At 44.1% G+C, this 9,772-nt stretch overlaps 1 long non-coding RNA gene across 1 annotated transcript; it reads left to right on the top strand.

Moving 5' to 3' along the window:
* The first annotated feature begins 242 nt into the window (after positions 1 to 242).
* On the top strand, positions 243 to 2,572 carry LOC135974484 (uncharacterized). The gene is made up of 2 exons (XR_010591749.1): positions 243 to 900; positions 1,118 to 2,572. It is a non-coding gene; the product is annotated as an uncharacterized LOC135974484 (long non-coding RNA).
* Positions 2,573 to 9,772: the final 7,200 nt, after the last annotated feature.

The following is a 9,772-nucleotide window of genomic DNA, read 5'->3' as shown; positions in this document are numbered from 1 at the left end:
AAAGGATAAAATGCCCCTTGTTCTGTTCCCCTTCGTTGTCTGCCTCAGAAACTGATTCTTTAGTGTTCCATTACCAATTCAGCAAGGAGGGTGGGCTCCTCAACTAGCCCCCACCCTTCCTGGGCCCTTTCCTTAAGCATTTCTTTCAAAATTGTGAAATGACCACAATATCACTCACAAAAATGGTTCATTGGAAAAAGCAGGATTGGGCCCAGACAAGCAGGCAAGCAACAGATAAATAAATAAATAAATAAATAAAAACAGGTTGGAAGCCCTAAGGGCATAGTGTCAGGAGTAAGTGCAAGTATGAACCCCTGGAACAATACTTAAAATGGTGAAATCTGAGTTGATAAAGGTGTCATTTTGGGAAATAAACAAGTGATTTAAGGAAAGAGAGTGAAAAGTTAACTCTACAGAGACTGGAGAGAATTAAACAGTTAAACTTTGTGAAAATGTTAAAAAGGATCTTGTTAAAAGAATTCTTGGTTTCTTTGCAGCCATTCTAAAGGAAAAAATGGGCCCTTTTCCAGAGGAATGTCTGTAAATAATCCAGGTAAAGAGACTATCTAATTAAAATCATTTGGCTATGGACAATTGAGTCAAATTTGCTAAAAGAACATGGGAGGGGGAGGGGTTTCTATTGGAACTTAACTGCCCCAAATGTATAAAGGTAATGTAATCTATGTACAGCTATTTAAAAACAAAGCAGTGTAAGAGGGATGTTAAGGGAGAGAAAATGTGTATGTATCTGTCTGTCTGTGGGAATATGTGAGGTTTGTAAAACTCCTGTTTTGTAAGTTTAAGATAAATTGGTTTTGTTTTGTTTATAATGGCACTAAAAATCCATTTGACTCTTTAATTCAAAGTTGCAAAACTGACAGACCTTTTTGCCAGACACAGGTAATCAGTTTCAGAGTAGCAGCCGTGTTAGTCTGTATCCGCAAAAAGAAGAACAGGAGGACTTGTGGCACCTTAGAGACTAACAAATTTATTAGAGCATAAGCTTTCGTGGACTACAGCCCACTGAAGAAGTGGGCTGTAGTCCACGAAAGCTTATGCTCTAATAAATTTGTTAGTCTCTAAGGTGCCACAAGTCCTCCTGTTCTTCTTTTTACAGGTAATCAGTGTTGGTTGACTTTGAGATTTGGTATTTAACCCTTAAGGGGTAACTTGATTCTTTACAAAATTTAAATGTTTTCAAATAAAGACCAAATCATGACTGCAGCAGGATAGTCAAAATCAGAAAAATAGGGAGAGATTCTGGATTCTGTTTGTTTGTTTGTTTTTGTAACAAAATAGCAAATGAAAGCTGTAGGAAAAGAATAAAATCGGTGGCCCTCTGAAGCAACAGCAGGGGTGAGGTGCACAAAACAAAAAGAAAAAATGTTAGAAACACTGAGCCTTACAATGGCTCTGTGTAATCAGACTGTCACTTTGATAAGGGTAAATAAAACTCTGTAAGAACAAAAGAAACAGTTACACTTATGTAAAAATTAATATGGCTAATGTTTTAAAAGTTAAAGTATAGAAGGAATGTGCAGACGTGTGCAGTATATATTATAGAGGGGGTAAAAGAAATGCAAATGAAACATGCTACTTAATTAAAATCCTATTGGGGCTCCAAAGGAGCCACAATAGACTGTGTGTTCTTTTTCAGATCTATGTGTGTTTTGGAAGCAAGAGTTAAAAGTAATCAAAACTCTGGTAAAAGTTAATTGTGTTCCTTTTAAGACAGAGTCTCTGAGCTCTGCTAATGGTTTTGAATCCAAAAGCCAAGCCTGTGTGGATGCAAATTATCTAACTGATAAAGGAAGTGAGAGAACTGCCAGCACAAAGAAGTTGCAGATAAAGAACATACCTGGTCAGCAAACAAATTGTCTAAATAAAAGGCCCGGTATAACAAGATACCTTTAATTAAAATAAATTTAATGTTACTAAGTACCCCTGTAACAATGTATAGTGTGTATGATTTTTGAAGAAAAAAAATCCTTTATGGTAATGATGCTTTTCAGCTGTTACCTGTGAACAAATTTAAAGCTTAATTCAGCAGGAAAGACATTGTAACCTTGGTCTGCTGTAAAGGGAAAACTGAGGTACACCACCTCATGGATTTAATGACTGAACAGTGGGATAATTTCCCCATAACTCTTAAAAGATAGAAGCCATTAAAACCTGGCCTGCCTATAGAACAAAAACACAGGAAAATATGGAGGTAATTCCTCTTGTTTTGCCTGCAATCAGCAAGGGTATTTGTAAAAGAAAGGAATATTTTAAGCAATAATGAATGCCACCCCAAAAGGGGTAGAAAAATGTTATTTTTGTCTTTCAGGAAAAGCTAATATCAGCTACAGGACAACCTAATAAGAAACAAATAAAAGTGGGTATGCTTATCCATGCCTGTTGCTCCAAAGCCCTGTAGTAAAGACATCTCACTAGGATCCTGTATGTGGGATAAAATGAATAATGAGACCAAAGTACTGTATAATGGGCTATGTGTATGTGTTAATTCTTGGGGGGAAAAGTGTTTTAAAAGAATGGAAGTGTTAGCAACCTTCCAATAGACAAATGTAAATGTAATGTAAGTACTGTGTTTACAAAAGATAAAAAGGTAACATAGTTCCTAAAACAAACAAAAGGGCAATGTGGGAAACCAAACCATTCATATTATACATGCAAATGGCAACATGTTAAGAATTGCTACTGCAGAAAGACATAACAGCTTACCATTGGTATAATGTATTTTCTGAATGGTCTCCCACAACTACTGGCGTACTAATGTTACTAACCCTTATTGTTTTTGATTTTAAATTGTATGTGTTTAATTGTAACGTTTAAAATGTGCTGTTGGATAAAACAAATGTATGCAAAGCTAGAGCCACAGGCCCAAATCACCTCCCAGTATTTTCTATTACGTGGACTAAATAAGAAGTGACACTGGCGATTAATAATCTTAGTGTCAAAAGGGGGATATGTAGGAGCAGGATCTTATAATGTCCCATAGGAATTAATGTATGATTTGATTTCATCCCTCAGCCACCCTTTTTGAATAGCAGAAAGGAATGACAGACCAGAACAATCCTTATGACTGATTATGGTCACCCTTTTGTTTTAGAATAAGTTATAATGTCTACTATGGTTTCCTATATGTATTACAAAGTAGGCCTCTAGTTAAATATACATTTCTTTCTTTTAAGGTTTAGTAAGTAAGAAACAGGATTCTCTATTGTGTCTATGTTAAGTAGATTAGAGGAACATTGAAGGCCTGGGTCTCAATGTAAATTGTCTTGGTTATTGATTGTAAAACTTAGCAAGGTTTAATTTGCAATGCCTTTTTTGCTCCATATAAAATACTACTGTTTGTATTCTCAATCTGTGTGAATAAGGAATGTATGCATCAGGAAAAGATAAGGTGTGAAGGCCATTGTTATAGCCAGAGTCAAGGAAGAAGAAGTAAAGAGACTTAAAGGACATCAAAGAATCATCAGGTACTGCTTACTATCCAGATGGCTGTTAAACTGTCTGGCATCACAGCGTGCATGGCATCACAGCGTGCATACATGCTTCGCAGTGTAAGAAGGCACCCCCCCAGCAAACCAATCACCTCAGGACCACGCAGAGTCAATTTTGACTCCAGAAGAAGACGTAGAGGAACAGCCTGCAATACCTTACCATCTACGCTCTCGTAAGGGTTGCCAGAAGCAGACGAGGACCTAAAGCAAGGCCCAAAAAGAAGCAGTAGTGAGCCTAGCGCCTGCTGCCTGGTGGATGTAAAACCGTGACTGCGGTTCCCTCAGTTGAGGTTGTCAGAACCGGAAGGGCCTTGCCTGCAACATGTGCCTCTGGTGGCGCCTGTTCCTCGGCTGCTGGTGTCTTAAGGTCTGGGGAGTCCACAATGACAATTCTTTTATCCAGCAGCAAGTGTGGATAGCTCAGACTCTTAATATTTCTAATTGCTGGGTCTGCAGCCACATCCCAGCCCACTCTCAAGCTAGTGTTCCTGTCCTGGCAATCCCACTCAATTCCCCAGACTTCACTGGAGGACCTCGTCCGTTTAACAGAACATGGAACAATAATGACACTTGGGAAGCAGTGGGAATAAATGTATCTAAATGGATAAGTGTGGTGGAGGGAAAAGGTCATTGGTGTTGGGTGTGTAATGGGACAGGGCTGGATCTGGGAAAAAGTTATTGCCTTCAGCATATTGTGGCCAATGGTGTATGGGATTATTCAAACAAAACTAAAGAGTGGTGGGCCGGGTATGGGGATATGAATTTTTTCTCAACCTGGGATCAAACAGAAAAATCAAGCTCATGTTCCCCCTACAGTAACCTTAGTGAAAACAATACAATCTTTCAATGCCATGCAAATAACACCACTCCTCGTAAGGAGAATTACCCTGTGCCCTTCGGAGGATATTACTCCTCCTTTGTAGGCACCTATGTGACAAATGGGTGCAACCGACCCTTCCCAGCCTTAATAGGCCATCATTGGGTTTGTGGGACCAAAGCTTATATCGTGTTACCAGCTAACTGGTCAGGTATCTGTTATCCCGCCCGACTCTTCCCACAATTCCGAGTGCTAGGGTCCTTCCCACGAGAACGCCTCCGTAATTTCAGGCAAAAAAAGAAGGGACTTATCAGATGCCCAATGGTATGTAAATAACATAAGCCCCTTGACCTGGGAAGAGGCCATTGGTGGTTCCCTTATCCCACTTGGGGGAGTAATACACCATGCAAAAAGGCTCCTAAGGTTACAAGCAGTAGTTGAAATAATGGCAAATGAAACCGGAGAGAGTTTAAAGACCCTGGCCAAAGAAACAGGGGTGATCCAACAGATGGCCCTCCAAAACCGTCAGGCATTGGACATAGTGCTGGCGGCCAAAGGAGGGACCTGTGCTCTCATTGGAAAAGAATGTTGTGTGTTCATACCTGACGACACCAATGAGGTAATAGATCGTGCTAGTCACTTAGAACAAATTGCATATCTTCCCCATGAAGAGCCAAGTTCTTTATGGAAGTGGCTAAGTAACCTATTCAATTTCTCTGGCATAGGAAACTGGTTGTTTCAGGGAGCCCTGACTATCCTGTGTGGAATCCTAATGATTTTTGTATGTTTTCAGTTAATCTCCTTTTGTATCCAGAATTGTGTAAGGTATGCCACCCAGGTGACTACCCCAAAACAGAGTGCTAATATGATGATGTTAAATATCACTGAACGAAGAGATAAAGAACTATTAATATGTGGAACCCAGTAATTGTTGGTCTTTACGTAAGCTTGACCAAAAGGAGGGATTGTGAAAGTGAAATGAATTATATTAAAGAAATAGAATGAATTAAAGAATGCTGTATGTACCTTTAAGTAGAAATGAGAAATGCTGCAAGCCAGGGGGGCAGGAAAGCAGACATTAACTGCTTAACTTGCCACTTAAGGGCAATTGGTGAAGCATTAGTCTTAGATCGATAAGAGTTAACAAGGAAGCAGGATATACATATTATGCTCCATGCATATTTTACAATTTTGCTCTCTCTGTCCCTTTGTTTAGTTCGCACCCTTTTATCTGTATAAATAAGACTGTTTGAATCTTGCATGGAGGCTCACATTATCTGAATGTATTAGCAGAGCCCTGTGCTAATAAAACAGAGTGGTCTGACAAACTATGAGTCCTGAGTCTAACTTTGACATGTGTTACAGCTGGCAACTACAGAAAGGGGATTGGGAGCTGTGCTAAATCAGAACCATGGAACAGGACTCCATCCTGTGACTTAAGCTTCCAAGACTAAGGCCTTGGCTACACTTACCCGCTAGTTCGGCGGCTGGCAATCGAACTTCTGGGTTCGACTTATCGCGTCTAGTCTGGACGCGATAAGTCGAACCCGGAAGTGCTCGCCGTCGACTGCGGTACTCCAGCTCGGCGAGAGGAGTACCGCGGAGTCGACGGGGGAGCCTGCCTGCCGAGTGTGGACCAAGGTAAGTTCGAACTAAGGCCTTGGCTACACTTACCCGCTAGTTCGGCGGCTGGCAATCGAACTTCTGGGTTCGACTTATCGCGTCTAGTCTGGACGCGATAAGTCGAACCCGGAAGTGCTCGCCGTCGACTGCGGTACTCCAGCTCGGCGAGAGGAGTACCGCGGAGTCGACGGGGGAGCCTGCCTGCCGAGTGTGGACCAAGGTAAGTTCGAACTAAGGTACTTCGACTTCAGCTACGTTATTCACGTAGCTGAAGTTGCGTACCTTAGTTCGAATTAGGGGGGTAGTGTAGACCTGGCCTAAGTGAAATAGAGAGGCGGTTGATTCCCTGTGAAAAAGGAGGATTTGGCACTAGTTTGGGCTTTTCAGCATTGGGACTATCTGGTGGGATTGTCCTCCATGTTATTTGAAAACTGCCCACTCCCCAGTGAAGTATGTGCTCCCTGGCAAGATTAACAATGGCCATTTGTCCAACCCCAGACTAGTGAAGTGGACCCTAGCTTTGTTAAATAAAAATGTGGATATGGAAAAAACTCCAGTGATGTCCCCTGTACCCTATGGTCTCATGAAAGAGGGAGTTGAGCATGAGTGCCCCTTACCAGAGCTAGTATCCCTAGAGCCCCCACCCTTTGAGGCAGGGGATGTGTTTAGTGAAATACAAGACAAGGTGGATGTTGTATAGTTTGTAGATAGATCCTATTATTATGAAAAGGGGAAGCCATACAGAGGATATGCTGCTGTAAAATTTCTTACTGACGAGGTACTTGGAGGACAGTGCCTGCCACACTCTGTCCAGGCAGTCGAGATTGTGATGATAGCAGTAGCCCTTGAACATACCCCAACCACTCAGAGGGCTGCCCTATCGATGAAGAAGCACATGGTAATTGCACTGTGGAAGCTGGCTACTCCAGACTGCTACCGATCGGTCACTAACCAGTTCGGAGTGGGAACGTTGACCATTGGAGTCGTGTTGATGGAAGTGTGCAGGGCCATTAATCACATCCTGCTCCAAAAGACCGTGTCTCTGGGCAATGTGCGTGACTTAATTGCCTTCTATGATGAGATAACTGGCTCTGTGGATGAGAGGAAAGTAGTGGACATGTTATTCCTTGACTTTAGCAAAGCTTTTGATGCGGTCTCCCACAGTATTCTTGCCAGCAAGTTAAAGAAGTATGGGCTGGACGAATGGACTATAAGGTGGATAGAAAGCTGGCTAGATCATCAGGCTCAACAGGTAGTGATCAATGGCTCCATGTCTAGTTGGCAGTCAGTATCAAGCAGAATGCCCCAAGGGTCGGTCCTGGGGCCAGTTTTGTTCAATATCTTCATTAATGATCTGGAGGATGGCGTGGATTGCACCCTCAGCAAGTTTGCAGATGACACTAAATAGGGAGGAGTGGTAGATATGCTGGAGGGTAGGGATAGGGTACAGAGGGACCTAGACAAATTAGAGGATTGGGCCAAAAGAAATCTGATGAGGTTCGGCAAGGACAAGTGCAGAGTCCTACACTTAGGATGGAAGAATCCCATACACTGCTACAGACTAGGGACCAAGTGGCTAGGCAACAGTTCTGCAGAAAAGGACCTAGGGGTTATGGTGGATGAGAAGCTGGATATGAGTCGACAGTGTGCCCTTGTTACCAAGAAGGCTAATGGCATTTTGGGCTCTATAAGGGTATGTCTACTCTACGGGATTAATCCGAATTTATCTAATTCGAATTTGGGAAACAGATTGTATAAAGTCGAATGTATGCGGCCACACTAAGCACATTAACTGGGGCTAGCGTCGATTTCTGGAGCGTTGCACTGTGGGTAGCTATCCCATAGCTATCCCATAGTTCCCGCAGTCTCCCGTGCCCATTGGAATTCTGGGTTGAGATCCCAGTGCCTGATGGGACAAAAAACATTGTCGCAGGTGGTTCTGGGTACAGCCTCACCCCTCCCTCCCTCCCTCCCTGCATGAAAGCAACGGACGGCAGACAACCATTTCACGCCTTTTTTCCTGGGTGAACACTGCAGACTCCATATCACGGCAAGCATGGAGCCCGCTCAGCTCAAGACAGCAGTCATGAACATTGTAAACACCTCGCGCATTCTCGTGGAGTTTATGCTGAGCCAGGACCAGAAAAACGAGGCGAGGAGGCAGCGGCGGCGGCAGCACAGCGACAAGCGTGATGAGGACATGGACATGGACACGGACATGGACACAGAATTCTGTGAAATCGCGGGCCCCGGTGCTTGGGAGATCATGTTGTTAATGGGGCAGGTTAAAAGCTTAGAGTCTTTTCAAACACAGGAGATGGAGGAGTAGTCAATCAATCAGTGGAGGGTTGAAAGATATCTGCAGGGCCATTGGAGCAGAGTATGGAAAAGCAGTCAGGATCTCCTGATATTCACAGGCAAGTGTCCTCAGAGGAACCTTAGGGTATGTCTACACTACGGGATTAATCCGAATTTATATAATTCGAATTTGGAAAACAGGTTGTATAAAGTCGGAATGTATGCGGCCACACTAAGCACAGTAATTCGGCGGTGTGCGTCCAAGTACCGGGGCTAGCGTCGATTTCTGCAGCGTTGCACTGTGGGTAGCTATCCAAGAGCTATCCCATAGTTCCTGCAGTCTCCCGCGCCCATTGGAATTCTGGGTTGAGATCCCAGTGCCTGATGGAACAAAAAACATCGTCGCAGGTGGTTCTGGGTACAGACTCACCTCCTTCCTCCCTCCCTCCCTGCATGAAAGCAACGGACGGCAGACAACTATTTCGCGCCTTTTTTCCTGGGTGGGTGAACACTGCAGACTCCATACCACGGCAAGCATGGAGCCCGCTCAGCTCAAGACTGCAGTCATGAACATTATAAACACTTCGCGCGTTCTCGTGGAGTTTATGCTGAGCCAGGACCAGAAAAACGAGGCGAGGAGGCAGCGGCGGCGGCAGCGCAGCGACAAGCATGATGAGAACATGGACACTGACACGGATACAGAATTCTGTGAAACCGCGGGCCCCGGTGCTTTGGAGATCATGTTGTTAATGGGGCAGATTAACGCCATGGAACGCTGATTCTGGGCAAGGGAAACAAGCACAGACTGGTGGGACCGCATCGTGTTGCAGGTGTGGGATGATTCCCAGTGGCTGCGGAACTTTCCGCATGCGTAAGGGCACTTTCATGGAACTTTGTGACTTGTTGTCCCCTGCCCTGAAACGCCAGAATACCAAGATAAGAGCAGCCCTCACAGTTGAGAAGCACGTGGCGATAGCCCTGTGGAAGCTTGCAACGCCAGACAGCTGCCGGTCAGTCGGGAATCAATTTGGAGTGGGCAAATCTACTGTGGGGGCTGCTGTGATGCAAGTAGCCAAAGCAATCACTCAGGTGCTGCTACGAAAGGTAGTGACTCTGGGAGATGTGCAGGTCATAGTGGATGGCTTTGCTGCAATGGGATTCCCTAACTGTGGTGGGGCGATAGATGGAACCCATATCCCTATCTTGGCACCGGAGCACCAGGGTACCCAGTACATAAACCGCAAGGGGTACTTTTCAATGGTGCTGCAAGCACTTGTGGATCACAAGGGACGTTTCACCAACATCAACGTGGGCTGGCCGGGAAGGGTTCATGACGCTCGCATCTTCAGGAACACTACTCTGTTTAAAGGGCTGCAGCAAGGGACTTACTTTCCGGACCAGAAAATAACCATTGGGGATGTTGAAATGCCAATAGTTATTCTTGGGGACCCAGCCTACCCCTTAATGCCATGGCTCATGAAGCCATACACAAGCAGCCTGGACAGGAGTCAGGAGCTGTTCAACT

Source organism: Chrysemys picta, chromosome 12 (genome assembly GCF_011386835.1).
Source record: "Chrysemys picta bellii isolate R12L10 chromosome 12, ASM1138683v2, whole genome shotgun sequence".
NCBI classification, from domain to species: Eukaryota; Metazoa; Chordata; order Testudines; family Emydidae; genus Chrysemys; species Chrysemys picta.
The sequence above is the reverse complement of the archived record's forward strand: the minus strand, read 5'-3'. Positions and strand labels throughout refer to the sequence as shown.